Source organism: Amborella trichopoda, chromosome 13, assembly GCF_054954075.1.
Source record: "Amborella trichopoda isolate Santa Cruz 75 chromosome 13, AtrichopodaSantaCruz75HAP2 v2.0, whole genome shotgun sequence".
NCBI lineage: Eukaryota > Viridiplantae > Streptophyta > Magnoliopsida > Amborellales > Amborellaceae > Amborella > Amborella trichopoda.
This window is the reverse complement of record NC_142348.1, coordinates 23690051-23710106: the sequence shown is the minus strand read 5'-3', so window position 1 is coordinate 23710106 and position 20056 is coordinate 23690051. Positions and strand designations below refer to the sequence as shown.

Below are 20056 nucleotides of genomic sequence, written 5' to 3'. Positions count from 1 at the left end.
AGTTCATGGCATTATCACAGTTGTCTGTAGTGTATCATTTTTCAATTTTTTTTTACAAATCGAAATAATTTGAAATTTGGAGCTTGTGTTCATCAAAAAAACAAGAATCTTAAGAAAAAATAAATAAAATAATTTGAAAAATATAAATTGACAAAATACCCCTGAAATTTATAAGGGTATTTTTCGATAAAAAATAATGACCAAAATACCCCTTTAAACTTTCAGGGGTATTTGGTCATTTTATTTTATTAAAATTATTTTTTTATATTTTTCGCTAGTGCGAGTTTATTAGACGATTGAACGCTCAAAATTTGGTGTCAAAATAGTTTACAGAAAAAAAAATTAAAAATAAAATAGTGTAGAGAGGTGACATTGCGATTGGGGCAATCTTAACCCTCCAATCAAAATGAAGGGTTGGATAAGGGGAAGTATGTAAGTTTTATCTTGTAGGGGAAGCATAGGAAGCTTGACCATATATATATATATATATATATATATATATATATATATATATATATATATATATATATATATATATATATACTACAAAACGCTTAAAGGGAAAAATGAACAGTGATTTTGTTTTACCCTCATCACCATCCGAACTTCATCGCACGGTCACAGTTGTCCAATAGTATTTAAATTTTCATATTTTTTTTTACTAATCAGAACAATATGAAATTTGGAACGTGTGTACAGCTTAGTAAAACACACCTAATAAAAATATGAAAAAAATAATTTGTAAAATATAAATTAACCAAAATAACCTTGAACTTCCAAATTTCAAGTAATTTGGATTTGTAGAAAAAAAAATAAAATTTGAAATATTACCGGACAATTGTGACCTTGCGATGAAGTTTGGACGTTGATGAGAGTAGGTGAAATCACTATTCAATTTTGCCTATTGACGTTGCATTGTGTTTTTCTAGATATATATTGGCGAAAATGAATAGTGATTTTACCTATGCTCATCACCGTTCAAAGTTTATCGCACTATCACAGTTGTCTGGTAGTATTTCATTTTTCATTTTTTTTTTCCAATTAAAATGATTTGAAATTTAGCGTTTGTGTTCATCAAAAATAGGAGAATCTAATAAAAATATACAAAAATAATAATTTGAAAAATATAAATTGACAAAATATCTCTGAAAGTTTATGGGGGTATTTTGGTCAATTTATATTTTACAAAATATTTTTCATATTTTTATTAGATGCGCCTCACTAAGATATACACACGCTCTAAATTTCAAATCATTTCAATTTATAGAAAAAAAAATGAAAAATGAAACACTATTAAACAATCGTGACCGTGCGATGAACTTTGGACAGTAATGAGCATAGATGAAATCACTGTTCATTTTCGCCTATAAGCGTTGGGAAGACTTTTCCATATATATATATATATATATATATATATATCTGGGAAAGATTTATATGCTTCCCTCCCCCTACTATCCAGCCGTGCAATTTTAATCAAGAGAGCCACTCACCATTTGATCTTAAGATCCGACGTCTCAAGGTATTTTATTTTTAGTTTTTTTTTAATACAAATTGTATGAATATGAACTTTGGTATGTGCCATCTTCTCATTGCAATGCACCTATAAAAAAATATTAAAAATAATTTTTCAATAAAAAATAATGATCAAAATACCCCTTGAAACTTTCAGGGGTATTTGGTAATTTTATTTTATTGAAAATATTTTTTTATATTTTTAACTAGTGCTAGTTTAATAGAGGATTGAATGCTCAAAATTTGGTGCCAAAATAGTTTATAGAAAACAAATTAAAAATAAAATAGTGTAGTGACGTGACATTGTGATTGGGGCAATCTTAACCCTCCATTCAGAATGAAGGGTTCGATGAGGGGAAGTATATAAGTTTTTTCTTGTCGAGGAAGCATATGAAGCTTGCCTATATATATATATATATATATATATATATATATATATAAAACAGATATTACAAAACGCCTATAGGCAAAAATGAACAGTGATTTTGTCTACCTTATCACCATTCAAACTTCATCGTACGGTCACAGTTGTCCAGTAATGTTTCAATTTGCATATTTTTTTTACTAATCGAAATAATTTGAAATTTGGAACGTGTGTACATCTTAGTAAAACGCGCTTAATAAAAATATTAAAAAAATATTCGTAAAATATAAATTGACCAAAATAACCCCAAATCTGCAAATTTTAAATAATTTGAATTTATAAAAAAAAAATAAAAATTGAAATAGTGCCGGATAATTGTGACCGTGCACTGAAGTTTGGATGATGATGAGGGCAAACGAAATCACTGTTCATTGTCTCCTATAGGCGTTGCGTAGTGTTTTCTTATATATATATAGATATATAGACAAAAATGAACAATGATTTTACCTATGCTCATCACCGTATAAAGTTCATCACACTATCACAGTTATCGGACAGTGTTTCATTTTTTATTTTTTTTTATAAATCAAAATAATTTGAAATTTGGAGCTTGTATTCATAAAAAATAAAAAAATCTAAAAAATATATATATAAAAAATAAATCGAAAAATATAATTTGACAAAATGCCCCTGAAATTTACGGGGGTATTTTGGTTAATTTATATTTTACAAAAAATCTTTCATAATTTTATTAGATGCGCCTCAATAAGATATACACATACTCCAAATTTCATATCATTCCAAGTTAAAGAAAAAAAAAAGAAAAATGACACAATATTGAACAATCGTGACCATACGATAAACTTTGGACGGTTATGAGCATAGGCGAAGTCATTGTTCATTTTCGCCTATAGACGTTGGGAAGATATATATATATATATATATATATATATATATGTGTGTGTGTGTGTGTGTGTATGTGTGTGTGTGTGTATGTGTAAGAAATGGTTTTATGCTTCCCTTACAACATAGAAGTTCTATCCTCCCCCTATTATCTAGCCGTCCAATTTTGATCAAGAGAGCCACTCACCGTTTGATCTTAGATCCAATTTCTCAAGGTATTTTATTTTTAATTTTTTTAATACAAATTGTATGAATATGAAATTTGGTATGTGCCATCTTCTCATTGGGGGGCACCTATAAAAAGTACTAAATATAATTTTTTGAATAAAAAATAAGGATCAAAATACCCCTTTAAAATTTCAGGGGTATTTGGTCATTTTATTTTATTGAAAATATTTTTTTTTATATTTTTTGTTAGTACGATTTTAATAGAGGAATGGACGTCCAAAATTTGGTGTCAAAATAGTTTATAGAAAGACTTTTAAAAATAAAACAGTGTAGAGACGTGATATTGTAATTGAGGCAATCGTAACCCTCCATTCAGAATGGATGGTTGGATAAAGGGAAGGATAGAACTTCTATGCTGTAGAAGCATAGAAAGCTTGCCCCACACACACACACACACACACACACACACACACACACACACATATATATATATATTTCTTCTCTATTATTTACTCGTAGAGTATTATTATTAAAACTACCAGAAGCTGTTCTATTCGATAGTGTTCTAAACAAATTTGCCATTTTATCTTAGTGTTCTCTCCTTGAGTCAACCAGAAATAGTCCATGCACCTAATGGCCTTCCAAACTCGCGGTGGTCTTTGGGTCACAGCGACTTTAGGTATGTTAACCAGATAAATGTACAAATTAGTTCAGTTTTCTACTGAATAAACTCGACTCCGATACCATAAATAGCGGAAGCATAAACATAAATAAGAAAGAGTAACATTCATAAGAATATTCATAAAAACAAAATAGCAACATTCATAAGAGTAACATTCATATATAATAACCATGAACAGAAGTATAAAACCAGAACAGAGATAGGCACTTACATGAAATCTCGAAGTAGAGGTAAGAGGCAGAAAACAAAAAAAAAGCTCAAAATAGGGGTGAGAGGCAGAAAACAAACTTGAAGAACTCCTAGTAAGTACTCAGGCTTACAACAATCACTCAGAAATTATAATCACTTAGAATACTAAAACCCTAGCTATGATATTCAGAAGGAAATCCCGAGGTGTCTTCTTTCTGAAGCATGATCCTCCTTTTATAAAATAGAATGCATGTATTAGTGTATACATACACATTATATATGCACTTATCTACGCGTAATGGTACATGTGTGTGCGCATATTAGTGTATATATACATCGATAATTGCATATAACTGATAGCAAGCAACTGTATACATATACGCAAAAAGATATGCATATACATATCGTAAATATACACACATCAGTCCATACACACCACGCATGTATAATATACATATCTGTGAGTGTCAGTGTTAGTGTTAGTGTTTGTGTGAGTGTGAGTGTGAGTTGTGAGTGTCTAGGTGAGGGTGAGTGTGAGTGTGACTGGGAGTGGGAGTGTGAGTGTGTGAGTGTGAGTGTGTGAGTGTATGTGAGAGTATGTGAGTGTGTGAGTGTGAGTGTGTGAGTGTATGTGAGAGTGTGAGTGTGCCAACAAGTGTGAGTGTGTGTGTGTGAATGTGTGTGTGTCAATCTGTGTGATTGTGATTGCGTGAGTGAGTGTTAGTGTGAGTGTGAGTGTTAGTGTGAATATGAGTGTGTGTGTGTATGAGTGTGAGTATGAGTGTGTGTGAGTGTGAGTATGAGTGTGTGTGTGAGAGAGAGTGTGGGTGGGAGTATGATTGTGCATGAGTGTGAGTGTGTGTGTAGTATATAAATCAATGTACATTTATACTAAACTGTATAAACTGATAAATAGTGTATATATCGTCATATATATCAATGTAAATAGAAATGAATATACTAATGCACTATATGTATATAGTTATGCACTTTACACATACACACATATCAGTATATACACAACATATATATACAGACATCACACACACACATATAATAATTATATATACACCAGATAACTAATGTATTATATGGTTATATGCATCAGAAAATATATATACACTGAAAACAATGGTATATATTACTATACATCAATACGTACATAAATTGAGCTAATAAATGTATATATCATCGATAATAAGTATATACATGGTCTTATACATTAGTGTATATATAAACCCTTTATATATATGCATATTAGTGTATGTATATACATTTCAATATACATATACACTACTAACTGTATAAACTGATAATAAATGCCTATATGGTAATACACGTCGGTGTATATAAAAATTTATGTATGCACTATCAATGCATAAGGGTGCATGTGCAAGCGCATATCAGTGTGAATGTGAGAGTGAATGTGTATGTATGTGTGCGAGTGAGTGTGAGTGTGAGTGTGAGTGTGAGTGCAAGTGTGAGTGCGTGTATATGTGTGTAGTATATAAATCAATGTATATATACATTAATAAATGTATAAACTGATAATAAGTGTATATATAGTCATGTACATCAATGTATATAGAAATGCCTATAATAATGTACTGAAAATATACAGTTGTACACTTTACACATACACACAAATCCGTATATATACATCGTATATATACAGACATCACACACACACATATCAATGAATTTTTACACACTAGTAACTGTATATATAGTTGATAACAATTTATTGTATGGTTATATGCATCAGTATATATATAAACTTTGAAAACACTGATATACGTTGCTATACATCAATACATACACAAATTGAGCTAATAACTGCATATATCACTGATAATAGGTATATACTTAGTCTTATACAGTAATGTATATACAAACCCATTCTTATACATTAGTGAGTGTGAGTGTGAGTGTGAGTGTGTGTGGTGTGTGTGTGTGTTAAGAAAAAGTTACTTAATAAAATTGCAAACCGCAACTAAAGCTCCAAAAAATTCACTCCATATTTACATGAAAGAAACAAGAGTTTGTGTGTTAAGAAAAAATTACTTAACAAAATTGCAAACTACAACTAAAGCTCCAGAAAATTCACTCCGTATTTGCATAAAAGAAGAAAGAGTAGTACTATACATGAGAAGAAAGAACCATTAAGCAAATCAAGCTTGCAAGATCAAGATCTCAAATATCAAATAACGTAAAGAAATCCACCTTGATGTTAAGTTGCTTTCTTGCTTGTTGATTTAAAAAAAAACTCGATGAAGATGAAGCTCATCAATATTAATAAAAACAAGTACAAATAAGAAAAAAATTTAAATGGTCTATCACAATTGGGTATTTAGCACAGCCAATTCATCAAGAGAAGATACCCATTTTTATGCTTAATTCTATACAGAGTAATAATGAATTTTTCTTAGGCTTATCAGATTAGAGGTGATAGTATATATATATATGTGAGTGTGAGTGTGAGTGTGTGTGAGTTTGAGTTTGAGTGTGAGTGTGAGTGTGAGTGCGAGTGCGAGTGCGAGTGCGAGTGCGAGTGCGAGTGTGAGTGTGAGTGTGAGTGTGTGTGAGTGCGTGTGTATATGTGAGTGTGCGTGTGAGTGTGAGTGCGTGTGCGAGTGTGAATGCGTGTGCGTAAATGTGAGTATGAGTGCGTGTGTGTAGTATATAAATCAGTGTACATATACGTTAATAAATGTATAAACTGATAATAAGTTTATATATGATCATATACATCAATATATATAGAAATGTATATATTAATGCACTGTATATAACAATTATGCACTTTACACATACACACAAATCCTCACATACACATCGTATATATACAAACGTCACACACACACACATGCACATATCAATGTATTTTTACACATTAGTAACTGTATATATATTGAATAACTAATGTATTGTATGGCTATATGCATCAGTATATATATATATATACACTCTGAAAACAATGGTATATATTGTTATACATCAATACATATGCAAATTGAGCTAATAACGGTATATATCGCTGATAATAAGTATATACATGGTCATATACCTTAGTGTGAGTGTGAGTATGTGTGTGTGTTTGGTGTGCATATGTGTATGTGTTAAGAAAAAGTTACATAATAAAATTGCAAACTACAAGTAAACCATCAGAAAATTCACACCATATTTGCATGAAAGAAGTAAGAGCAGTAATACTATACTAGAGAAGAAAGAACCATTAAGCAAATCAAGCTAGCAAGATGAAGATATCAAATATCGAATAACGTAAGGAGATCCGCCTTAATGATAAGTTGCATCAAGCTTGTTAATTTACAAGAAAACTCGATGAAGATGAAGCTCATCAATAATAATAAAAACAAGTACAAATAAGATAAAAAATTAACAAGAATTATCACAATTGCGTATTTAGCATACCCAATTCATCAAGAGAACAAACCCATTCTTATGCTTAATTCTATACAAAGTAATATGGAATTTCGCCGAGGCATATCAGATTAGAGGTGAGTTTGAGTGTGAGTGTGAGCATGAGCGTGAGTATGAGTGTGAGTGTGAGCGTGAGCATGAGTGTGTGTGTGAGTGCGAGGTGTGAGTGTGAGTGCGAGTGCGAGTGCGAGTGTGAGTGTGTGTGTGAGTGCGAGTGTGTGTGTGTATGTATGAGTGTGAGTGTGAGTGTGAGTATGAGAGCGTGTGTGTGTGTAATATATAAATCAACGTACGTATACGTTAATAAAGGTATAAACTAATAATAAGTGTATAGATGGTCATATACATCAATGTATATAGAAATATATATACTAATGCATTCTACATATACAGTTATGCACTTTATACATACACAAAAATCCGTATATACACATCGTATATATATAGACATCACACACACACATATCAATGTATTTTTACACCCTAGAAATTTTATATATAGCAAATAAGTAATGTATTATATAGTTATATACATCAGTATATATATATATATATATACTCTGAAAACAATGGTACGTTTTGCTATACATCAATACATATACAAATTGAGCTAATAACTGTATATATCACTGATAATAAGTATACACATGGTCTAATACATTAGTGTAAATATTAACCCTTTATACATATGCATATGAGTGTATGTATATACATTTCAATATACACATACACTAATAACTGTATAAACTGATAATAAGTATCTATATGGTCATACATATCAGTGTATATAGAAATGTATATATGCACTATCAATGCGTAAGGGTGCATGTACGTACGATATCAGTGTGAGTGTGAGTGTGTATGTACGTATGTGTGAGTGTGAGTGTAAGTGTGAGTGAGTGTGAGTATGATGCATGTGTGTGTGTGTATATAGTATATAAATCAATGTACATTATACATTAATAAATGTATAAACTGATAATAAGTGTATACATCAATATATATAGAAATGTAAATAGTACTGCACTGAAAATTTACCGTTATGCACTTTACACATACACACAAATACGTGTATACACATCGTATATATACAGACATCACATACACACCCACATATCAATGTATTTTTACACACTAGTAACTGTATATATAGCTAATAACTAATGTGTTGTATGGTTATATGCATCAGTATATATATATACCCTGAAAACAATGGTATGTACTGCTATACATCAATACATACACAAATTGAGCTAATAACTGTATATATCACTGATAATAGGCATATACATGGTCTTATACAGAAGCGTATATACAAACCCATTCTTATACATTAGTGGGAGTGTGAGTGTGAGTGTGTGTGTGTGTGTGCAGGCTGTGTATCTTAAGAAAAAGTAAATAAAATTGCAAACCACAAGTAAAGCTCCAAAAAATTCACTCCATAGTTGAATGAAAGACGCAAGAGATTGTGTGTGTTAAGAAAACATTACTTAATAAAATTGCAAACCACAAGTAAAGCTCTATAAAATTCATTCCGTATTTGCATGAAAGACGAAAGAGCAATACCATACTAGAGAAGAAAGAACCATTAAGGAAATCAAGCGTGCAAGATCAATTTCAAGATCTTAAATATCGAATAACGGAAAGAGATCCGCCTCGATGATAAGTTGCTTTCATGCTTCTTAATTTACAAGAAAACTTGATGAAGATGAAGCTCATCAATATTAATAAAAACAAGTACAAATAAGAAAAAAAATTTACATAGACTATCACAATTGGAAAAGAAGAAATTGTATATATCACTGATAATAGGTATATATACATGGTCTTATACAGTAGTATATATACAAAACCATACTTATATATTTGTGCGAGTGCGAGTGTGAGTGTGTATATCAGTGTATATATACATTGATAACTATATATAATTGATAGCAAGCAATTGTATACATAAACACATAAACATATAAGTTTATACATATCGTATATATACACACATCAGTCCATACACAACACGCATATATGTGTAGCATATATCTGTGAGTGCAAGTGTAAGTTGTGAGTGTGAGTGTGTGTGTGTGTGAGTCTGTATGAGTGTGTGTGCAAGTGTGAAAGTGTGTGTATGTGTGAGTGCGAGTGTGAGTGTGAGTGTGTGAGTATGTGTGAGCGTGTGTGTGTGTGTGTGAGTGTGAGTGAGTGTGAGTGTGAGTGAATGTGAGCGTGAGTGTGAGTGTGAGTGTGAACGTGTGTGTGTGTGTGTATGAGTTTGTGAGTGTGCATGTGAATGTGAGTGTGTGTGAGTGTGAGTGTGAGTGTGAGTGTGAGTTGAGTGTGTGTGAGTGTGAGTGTGAGTTGTGAGTGTGTGTGAGTGTGAGTGTGAGTTGTGAGTGTAAGTGTGTGCACGTGAGTGTGTGTGAATGTGTGAGTGCAAGGGTGTGTGTGACTCTGATAGTGAATGTGATCGTGACTGTGACTGTGTGAGAGTGTGAGTGTGTGTGAGTGTGAGTGTATGTGAGTGTGAGTGCGAGTGTGAGTGTGAGTGTGAGTGTGAGTGTGAGTGTGAGTGTGTGTGCGCGTGTGAGTGTGAGTGTGAGTGTGTGTGTGTGCGTGTGTATTAAGAAAAAGTTACTTAATGAAATTGGAAACAACAAGTAAAGCTCCAAAAAATTCACTCCATATTTACATAAAAGAAGCAAGAGTGTGTGTTAAGAAAAGTTACATAATAAAATTGCAAACGACAAGTAAAGCTCCAGAAAATTCACTTCTTATTTGCATGAAAGAAGAAGTACTATATTAAAGAAGAAAGAACCATTAAGCAAATCAAGTTTTCAAGATCAAGATCGCAAAAACAGGCATAAACATATTAGTATATACATATCGTATATATACACACATCAGTCCATACACAACATACATATATGTGTAATATATATATCTGTGAGTGTGAGTGTGAGTGAGTGTTACTGTGAATGTGAGTGTGAGTGTGAGTGTGAGTGAGTGTGAGTGTCAGTGTCAGTGTCAGTGTCAGTGTCAGTGTCAGTGTTAGTGTCAATGTCAGTGTGACTGTGACTGTGAGTGTGAGTGTGAGTGTGAGTGTGAGTGTGAGTGTGAGTGTCAGTGTTAGTGTCAGTGTGAGTGTGAGTGTGAGTGTGAGTGTGAGTGTCAATGTATGTATTAGTGTATACATACACAGTATATATGAACCTATCAACGTGTAAGGGTACATGTGCGTGTGTATATCAGTGTATATATACATTGATAACTATATATAATTGATAGCAAGCAATTGTATACATAAACGCATAAACATATAAGTATATACATATCGTATATATACACACATCAGTCCATACACAACACACATATATGTGTAGCATATATCTGTGAGTGTGAGTGTAAGTTGTGAGTGTGAGTCTGTGTGAGTGTGTGTTAGTGTGTATGAGTGTGTAATTGTGAAAGTGTGTGTGTGTGAGTGCGAGTGTGAGTGTGAGTGTGTGTTAGTGTGTATGAGTGTGTAATTGTGAAAGTGTGTGTGTGTGAGTGCGAGTGTGAGTGTGAGTGTGTGAGTATGTGTGAGCGTGTGTGTGTATGTGTGAGTGTGAGTGTGAGTGTGAGCGAGTGTGAGTGTGAGTGAGTGTGAGCGTGAGTGTGTGTGAGTGAGTGTGTGAGTTTGTGAGTGTGCTTGTGAATGTGAGTGTGTGTGAGTGTGAGTGTGAGTTGTGAGTGTGAGTGTGTGTGTGAGTGTGTGTGCATGTGTGTGAATGTGTGTGTGCGAGTGTGTGTGACTCTGACTGTGACCGTGACTGTGACTGTGTGTGAGTGAGTGTGAGTGTGTGTGAGTGTGAGCGTGAGTGTGTGTAAGTGTGTGTGTGCGCGTGTGAGTGTGTGTGTAAGTGTGAGTGTGAGTGTGTGCGTGTGTGTTAAGAAAAAGTTACTTAATGAAATTGGAAACAACAAGTAAAGCGCCAAAAAATTCACTCCATATTTGCATGAAAGAAGCAAGAGTATGTGTGTCAAGAAAAGTTATATAATAAACTTGCAAACCACAAGTAAAGCTCAAGAAAATTCACTTCTTATTTGCATGAAAGAAGAAGTATTATATTAAAGAAGAAAGAACCATTAAGCAAATCAAGTTTTCAAGATCAAGATCGCAAAAACAGGCATAAACATATTAGTATATACATATCGTATATATACACACATCCGTCCATACACAACATGCATATATGTACAATATATATATCTGTGAGTGTGAGTGTGTGTGAGTGAGTGTGAGTGTGAGTGTGAGTGTGAGTGTGAGTGTGAGTGTGAGTGTGAGTATGAGCATGTGTGTGTGTGTATGTGAGTGACTGTGTGTGAGTGTGTGTGCGTGTGTATGTGAGTGAGTGTGTGAGTGTAAGTGTAAGGGAGAGTGTGAGTGTGAGTGAGTGTGTAGCATATAAATCAGTATACATATACGTTAGTAACAGTATAAACTGAAAAGTAATGTATATATCGTCATATATGTCAATGTATATAGAAATGTATATATTGATGCTTTGTATATATACAGTTATGCACTTTGCACATACACATACACACATATCAGTATATTCACATCGTATATATACAGACATCACACATACATATCAATGTATTTTTTACAAACTAATAACTGTATATAAAGCAAATAGCTAATGTTTTGTTTGGTTATCTGCATCAGTATAACTATATATACATTGAACATAATGGTATATATTGTTATAAATCAATACGTAGGCAAATTGAGCTCAATACTGTTTATATCACTGATAATAAGCACATACATGGGTCTTATACATTAGTGTATATATAAACCTTTTATAGATATGCATATGAGTGTGCGTATATACATTTCAGTGTACATATACACTAATAACCGTATAAGCTAATAATAAGTGTCTATAAGGTCATTTATATCAGTGTATATAGAAATGTATATATGCACTGTCAATACGTAAGGGTGCATGTGTGTGCGCATATCAGTGTGTACATGACTGATAGCAAGTTTATACATACACGTATAAACATATCAGTATATACATATCAAAAATAAATCGTTTTTATTTTGAAAATCAAATGAAAAAATTGGATGAAAAATACGGATTGGTAAAAATACTTCATACAAAGATATCGTTAATATATTGGATTAGGCTAAAAAAATCAGAGTAAAAAAATCGGATAAATTTATCATATTAGAAATTTTGAAATTCTAAAAAATCAAAATTTTGACAAGGCCATCAATTACTAATTCATCTATAAAAACTTTACTAAACTAATATAATTAAGTCAATTAATTTAGATGTCTTGTGACTCTCATCCAATATTAAATACATAATTAATTAGTATATACCAAAAAAAGTACCATATAAATCTACCAATTAAATACTTTAAGAAACATCACACTTACTTATTACATACAAAAACAAATAAATATATTATAAATTTATTTATTAAATACTTAAACATAACTCCTACTTAGCAGGTACCAAAAAATAAACACACGATTTTTGTTTTGTCACGACATTTATTTAATTATGGTATGGTGTCTATGGTCAGTCCATAACTATGGTTAAAGTTTTATAAATTTATTTAGTTGGAAGAAGTTCATATAAATTTGGGATTTACATCTATGTTTACTGTGTAAAGAGAAGAAGAAAAACGACGAAGGAAAGGAAGAGAAGTAAATATGGCTCGGCTCATAACCATTAGGGTTTATAGCAAGAAGAAAGAAGAATAAAATAGTTTTCACAAACCCTAATGGAAGGGGCCGCCCTAAGTGATTTTTAGAGAGAAAAGAAAGAACCCTAATGGAAGAGGCCTTAACTGATTTTTAGAGAGAGAAAAGGAAGATGGGATGCTGATTTAGGAAGATGAAAAGCTGATTTCGGATAGTTTGAAAAGGGTTTTTCTTTCTGATTTGGGATAGTTTGAAGAGGGCTTTTCATTTTCTTGAGGAAACAGAGCTGAAGGATTAAGTTTGGGGAACTAATCCTATATGTACAATTGCTTGCTCCTGTAAGTTTACAGTTTACACAATCAACAATAAAATATTGATTACTTGGTCCTGTAGTCACACTCTCTGCTTCTTATATATCAGTAAAAAATTATGCTTTGAGCTTTAATTTGTGCCATTAACAGTATTTTCATAAAAGTAAATATTAATACATTGTATATATACAGTTACGTACTTTACACATACACAAACATCACACACACATCAATGTATTTTTCACACTAGTAATTGTATATATAACCGATAACTAATGTATTCTATGCTTATATACATCAATACATAAACATATAGAGCTGATAACTGTATATATCACTGATAATAAGTATATACATGACCTTATACATTAGTGTATATATAAACCCATTCCTATACATTAGTGTGAGTGTGAGTGTGAGAGTGAGTGTGAGTGTGAGTGTGTGTGTGTGTGTGGTGCATGTGTGTGTGTAAAGAAAAATTTCCTTAATAAAATTGCAAAAACACAAGTAAAGCGCCAGAAAATTAACTCCATATTTGCATGAAAGAAGCAAGAGTGTGTGTGTGTTAAGAAAAAGTTACTTAATAAAATTGCAAGCCACAAGTAAAGCTCTAGAAAATTCACACTTTATTTGCATGAAAGAAGCAAGAGCAATACTATAATAGAGAAGAAAGAACCATCAAGCAACTCAAATATCGAATAACGTAAAGAGATCCGCCTCTATGATAAGTTGCTTTCGTGCTTGTTGATTTACAAGAAAACTCAATTTGAAGATGAAGCTCATCAATAATAATAAAAAACAAGTACAAATAAGATAAAAAATTTACATGGACTATCACAATAGGGTATTCAACATACCCAATTCATCAAGAGAAGAAACCCATTCTTATGCCTAATTTTTTACAAAGTAATAAGGAATTTCGCAATTGCATATTTGATTACAAGTGATAGTGTATATATTTGTGAGTGTGAGTGTGAGTGTGAGTGTGTGTAAGTGTCAATGTCAGTGTGAGTGCGAGTGAGAGTGAGAGTGCTGGTGCGAGTGTGAGTGTGAGTGTAAGTGTGTGAGTGTGTGTGTGTATGAGTGAGTGAGTGTGAGTGTGAGTGTGAGTGTGAGTGTGAGTATGAGTGTGAGTGTGAGGGTGAGGGTAAGAGTGAGTGTGACAGTGAGTGTGTGTAGTATATAAATCAGTGTACATATACGTTAATAAAGGTATATAGTAATAATAAGTGTATGTATGGTCATATACATCAATGTATATATTAATGTAGTGTATATATATAGTTATGCACTTTACACATACACACAAATCCGTATATACACATCATATAAATACAGACATCACACACACATATCAATGTATTTTTACATACTAATAATTGTATATATAGCTTATAACTAATGTATTATATGGTTATATGCATCAGTATATATATACTCTGAAAAGAATGGTATATATTGATATACATCAATACGTACACAAATTGAGCTAAGAATTATATACATCACTGATAATAAGTACACATATGGTCTTATATAGTAGTGTATATATAAACCCAATACAGATATGCACATGAGTGAATATATACATATCAGTGTACATATACACCAATAACTGTATAAACTGATAAGTAGTGTTCATAGGGTCATACATATCAGTGTATATAGGAATGTACGTATGCCCTATCAATACGTAAGGGTGCATGTGTGGGCGCATATCAGTGTATATATAACTGATAGGAAGTTTATACATACACGCAAAAACATATCAGTATATACATATCGTAACTATATATATATATATGTAAAGTGCTAATAAATGTCTATATGGTCATATATATCTATATAGTATGCATGTATTAGTGCAAACATATACCGTACATACGCACTTATCAATGCGTAAGGGTGCATGTGCGTGCACGTATCATTATATACATACATTGATAATTGTATATAACTGATAGCAAACAACTGTATATATAAATGCATAAACATATCATAATATATATACACACATCAGTCCATACACAACATGTGTATGTGTACTATATATCTGAGTGTGAATGTGAGCATGAGCGTGAATGTGTGAGAGTGAGCGTGTGTGACTGTATGAGTACGTGTTTGTGAGTGTATGAGTGTGAGTGTGAGTGTGAGTGTGAGTGTGAGTGTGTGTGTTCGTGTTCGTGTTCGTGTTCGTGTTCGTGTTCGTGTGAGTGTGTGTGTGTGTGTGTGTGTCTGAGTGTGAGAGTGAGTGTGAGTGTGAGTGTGAGTGTGAGGGTGAGAGAGAGTGAGAGTGAGAGTGAGAGTGAGTGAGTGTGAATGTGAGTGTGAGTGTGTGTGTGTGTGTATGTGGTGTGTGTTAAGAAAAGTTACTTAATACAATTGCAAACCACAAATAATACTCTTGAAAATTCACTCCATATTTGCATGAAAGAAGATAGAGTGTGTGTGTGTTAAGAAAAAGTTACTTAATAAAGAGTGTGTGTGTATTAAGAAAAATTTACTTAATAAAATTGCAAACCACAAGTAAAGTTTCAGAAAATTCACTCCATTTTTGCATGAAAGAAGCAAGATAAGTACGATACTAGAGAAGAAAGAACCATTAATCAAATCAAGCTTGCAAGATCAAGATCACAAATATCGAATAATGTACTCGATGATAAGTTGCTTTAATGCTTGTTCCTTTACAAGAAAACTCGATGAAGATGAAGCTCATCAATAATAATAAAAACAAGTACAAATAAGACAAAAAATTTAGATGGACTATCACAATTGGGTATTTAGCATACCCAATTCACCAAGAGAAGAAACCCATTTTTATGCCTAATTCTATACAAATTAATATAGAATTTCGCCCAGGCTTATATGATTAGAGGTGATAGCTAGAACAAATAATTCTTTAAGGTCTGAATTTATCACAGTTTGGAAAATTGTATAAGGAAAAATCATTCAAATGGAAGATAATGATTCGAATGGAAAGAATTGAGAGGCAAATAATCAAAAAGGAGGGGTGGGGGGAAATATGTCCATTTACCTTATTGGCTGCAATAGCCACCTGTGCATTCATATACATAGTAATATACGTGTACGCTAATAACAGTAGAAACTGATAATAAGTGTATATATGTTCATATATATATGTGTGCATAAAAATGTATATATGTGCTATCAATGTGTAAGGGTACATATGTGTGTGCATTTCAGTGTATATATAACTGATAGCTAGTTTAAACATATAACTGATAGCTAGTTTAAACATACACGTATAAACATATCAGTATATATATAGACACACTGTTTATATATATTTATATAATAACTGTTAATATATGTTTATATGATCATATATTTCAATGTATAAAGAAGGCATGTATAAGTGTATGCATGCACAATATATACGCACTTATCAACGCGTATGGGTGCATGTGTGTGCACATATCAGTATATATATATATATATATATATATATATATATATATATATATATATATATATATTGATAATTGTATACTACTGATAGCAAGCAACTGTATACATACACGCATAAACATATCAATATATGTATCTCGTATATATACACACAACAGTCCATACACAACACACATATATGTGTAGTATATATCTGTGAGTGTGAGTGTAACTGTGACAGTGATTGTGACTTATGAGTGTGTGTGTGTGTGAGTGTGAGTGTGAGTGTGAGTGTGAGTGTGTGAATGTGTGTGTGTAAGTCTATGTGAGTGTGAGTGTGAGTGTGAGTATGAGTGTGTGTGTGTGTGAGTATGAGTGTGTGTGTGTGTGAGTGTGAGTGTGAGTGTGTGAGTGTGATTGTGAGTGTGATTGTGAGTGTGAGTGTGAGTGTGAGTGTGAGTATGAGTGTGAGTGTGAATATGAGTGTGAGTGTGTGAGCTTGTGTGAACGAGTGTGATTGTGAGTGTGTGCGTGAGTGTGAGTGTGAGTGTGAGTGTGAGTGAGTGAAAGTTAGAGTGAGAGTGACAGTGAGTGTGTGTGTGTGCATGAGTATGAGTGTGAGTGAGTGGGTGTATGAGTGTGTGTGAGTGTGGGTGTGTGTGAGTGCGAGTGTGAATGTGAGTGTGAGTGAGTGTGAGTGTGAGTGCGTGTGCGTGTGTGTGAGTGTGGGTGTGTGAGTGTGTATGTGGGTGTGGGTGTGGGTGTGGGTGTGGGTGTGAGTGTGAGTGTGAGTGTAAGTGTGAGTGTGTGTGCGAGTGTGAGTGGGAGTGTGAGTGTGAGTGTGTGTGTGTGAGAGTGTGTGTGTGAGTGTGTGTGCCTATGTGAGTGTGTGAGTGTGTGTGCGTATAGAAATGTATATACAATCAATGCGCAAAGGTGCATGTGCGTGCACATATCAGTGTATATATAACCCATAGCAAGTTTAAACATACATGCATAAACATATCAATATATGCATATAGTATATATGAACACCATATATAAATATAAATTGCAAATAAGTGTCTATAAGGTCATATACATCTATGTTTATAGAATGTATGTATTAGTGTATACATACACAGTATATATGAACCTATCAACGTGTAAGGGTGCATGTGCGTGTGTATATCAGTGTATATATACATTGATAACTATATATAATTGATAGCAAGCAATTGTATACATAAACGCATAAACATATAAGTATATACATATCGTATATATACACACATCAGTCCATACACAACACACATATATGTGTAGCATATATCTGTGAGTGTGAGTGTGTGTAAGTGTGAGTGTAAGTTGTGAGTGTGAGTGTGTGTGAGTGTGAGTTTGTGTGAATGTGTGTAAGTGTGAGTGTAAGTTGTGAGTGTGAGTGTGTGTGAGTGTGAGTTTGTGTGAATGTGTGTTGGTGTGTATGAGTGTGTGTGTGTGTGTAAGTGTGAAAGTGTGTGTGAGTGCGAGTGTGAGTGTGAGTGTGTGAGTATGTGTGAGTGTGTGTGTGAGTGTGAGCGTGAGTGTGTGTGTGTGAGTGTGAGTGTGTGAGTATGTGTGAGTGTATGTGTGAGTGTGAGTGTGAGTGTAAGTGAGTGTGAGCGTGAGTGTGTGTGTGTGAGTGTGAGTGTGTGAGTTTGTGAGTGTGCGTGTGAATGTGAGTGTGTGTGAGTGTGAGTTGTGAGTGTGAGTGCGTGTGTGAGTGTGCGTGCCTGTGTGTGTGAATGTGTGAGTGTGCGAGTGTGTGTGTGACTCTGATAGTGATTGTGACCGACCGTGACTGTGCGTGTGAGTGTGAGTGTGAGTGTGAGTGTGTGTGTGAGTGTGAGTGTGAGTGTGAGTGTGAGTGTTAGTGTGTGTGAGTGTGTGTACGCGTGTGAGTGTGTGTGTGAGTCAGTGTGAGTGTGAGTGTGAGTGTGAGTGTGAGTGTGAGTGTGAGTGTGAGTGTGAGTGTGAGTGTGATTGTGTATGTGTGCGTGTGTCTTAAGAAAAAGTTAATGAAATTGGAAACAACAATTAAAGCTCCAAAAAATTCACTCCATATTTGCATAAAAGAAGCAAGAGTGTGTGTGTTAAGCAAAGTTACATAATAAACTTGCAAACCACAAGTAAAACTCCAGAAAATTCACTTCTTATTTGCATGAAAGAAGAAGTACTATATTAAAGAAGAAAGAACCATTAAGCAAATCAGGTTTTCAAGATCAAGATCGCAAAAACAGGCATAAACATATTAGTATATACATATCGTATATATACACACATCAGTCCATACACAACATGCATATATGTGTAATATATATATCTCTGAGTGTGAGTGTGTGTGTGTGAGTGTGAGTGAATGTGAGTGAGTGTGAGTGAGTGTGAGTGTGAGTGTGAGTATCAGTGTCAGTGTCAGTGTCAGTGTCAGTGTCAGTGTCAGTGTCAGTGTCAGTGTCAGTGTCAGTGTCAGTGTGATTGTGACTGTGAGTGTGAGTGTGAGTGTGAGTGAGTGTTAGTGTCAGTGTCAGTGTCAATGTCAGTGTCAGTGTCAGTGTCAGTGTCAGTGTCAGTGTCAGTGTCAGTGTCAGTGTCAGTGTCAGTGTCAGTGTCAGTGTGTATGTATGTGAGTGAGTGTGTGTGAGTGTGTGTGCGTGTGTGTATGTGAGTGAGTGTGTGAGTGTAAGTGTAAGGGAGAGTGTGAGTGTAAATGTGTGTGTAGCATATAAATCAATATACATATACGTTAATAACAGTATAAACTGATAAGTAATGTATATATCGTCATATATGCCAATGTATATAGAAATGTATATATTGATGCATTGTATATATACAGTTATGCACTTTGCACATACACATACACATACACACATATCAGTATATTCACATCGTATATATACAGACATCACACATACATATCAATGTATTTTTTACAAACTAATAACTGTATATAAAGTAAATAGCTAATGTTTTGTTTGGTTATATGCATCAGTATAAATATATGTACATTGAACATAATGGTATATATTGTTATAAATCAATACGTAGACAAATTGAGCTCAATACTGTATATATCACTGATAATAAGTACATACATGGGTCTTATACATAAGTGTATATATAAACCTTTTATAGATATGCATATGAGTGTGCATATATACATTTCAGTGTACATATATACTAATAACTGTATAAGCTGATAATAAGTGTCTATAAGGTCATTTATATCAGTGTATATAGAAATGTATATATGCACTGTCAATACATAAGGGTGCATATGTGTGCGCATATCAGTACACACATAAACATATCAGTATATACATATCGAAAATAAATCGTTTTTATTTTGAAAATCAGACGAA

At 33.2% G+C, this 20056-nt stretch overlaps 1 long non-coding RNA gene across 1 annotated transcript in view; it reads right to left on the bottom strand.

Annotated features, from left to right (window-relative positions):
- Positions 1–3721: 3721 nt before the first annotated feature.
- Positions 3722–20056, bottom strand: part of LOC148779104 (uncharacterized) — a 71234-nt gene continuing 54899 nt past the window's right edge. The window contains exon 4 of the long non-coding RNA XR_016047659.1: positions 3722–4049. This is a non-coding gene — a long non-coding RNA (uncharacterized LOC148779104). The remainder of the gene's footprint in view (positions 4050–20056) is intronic.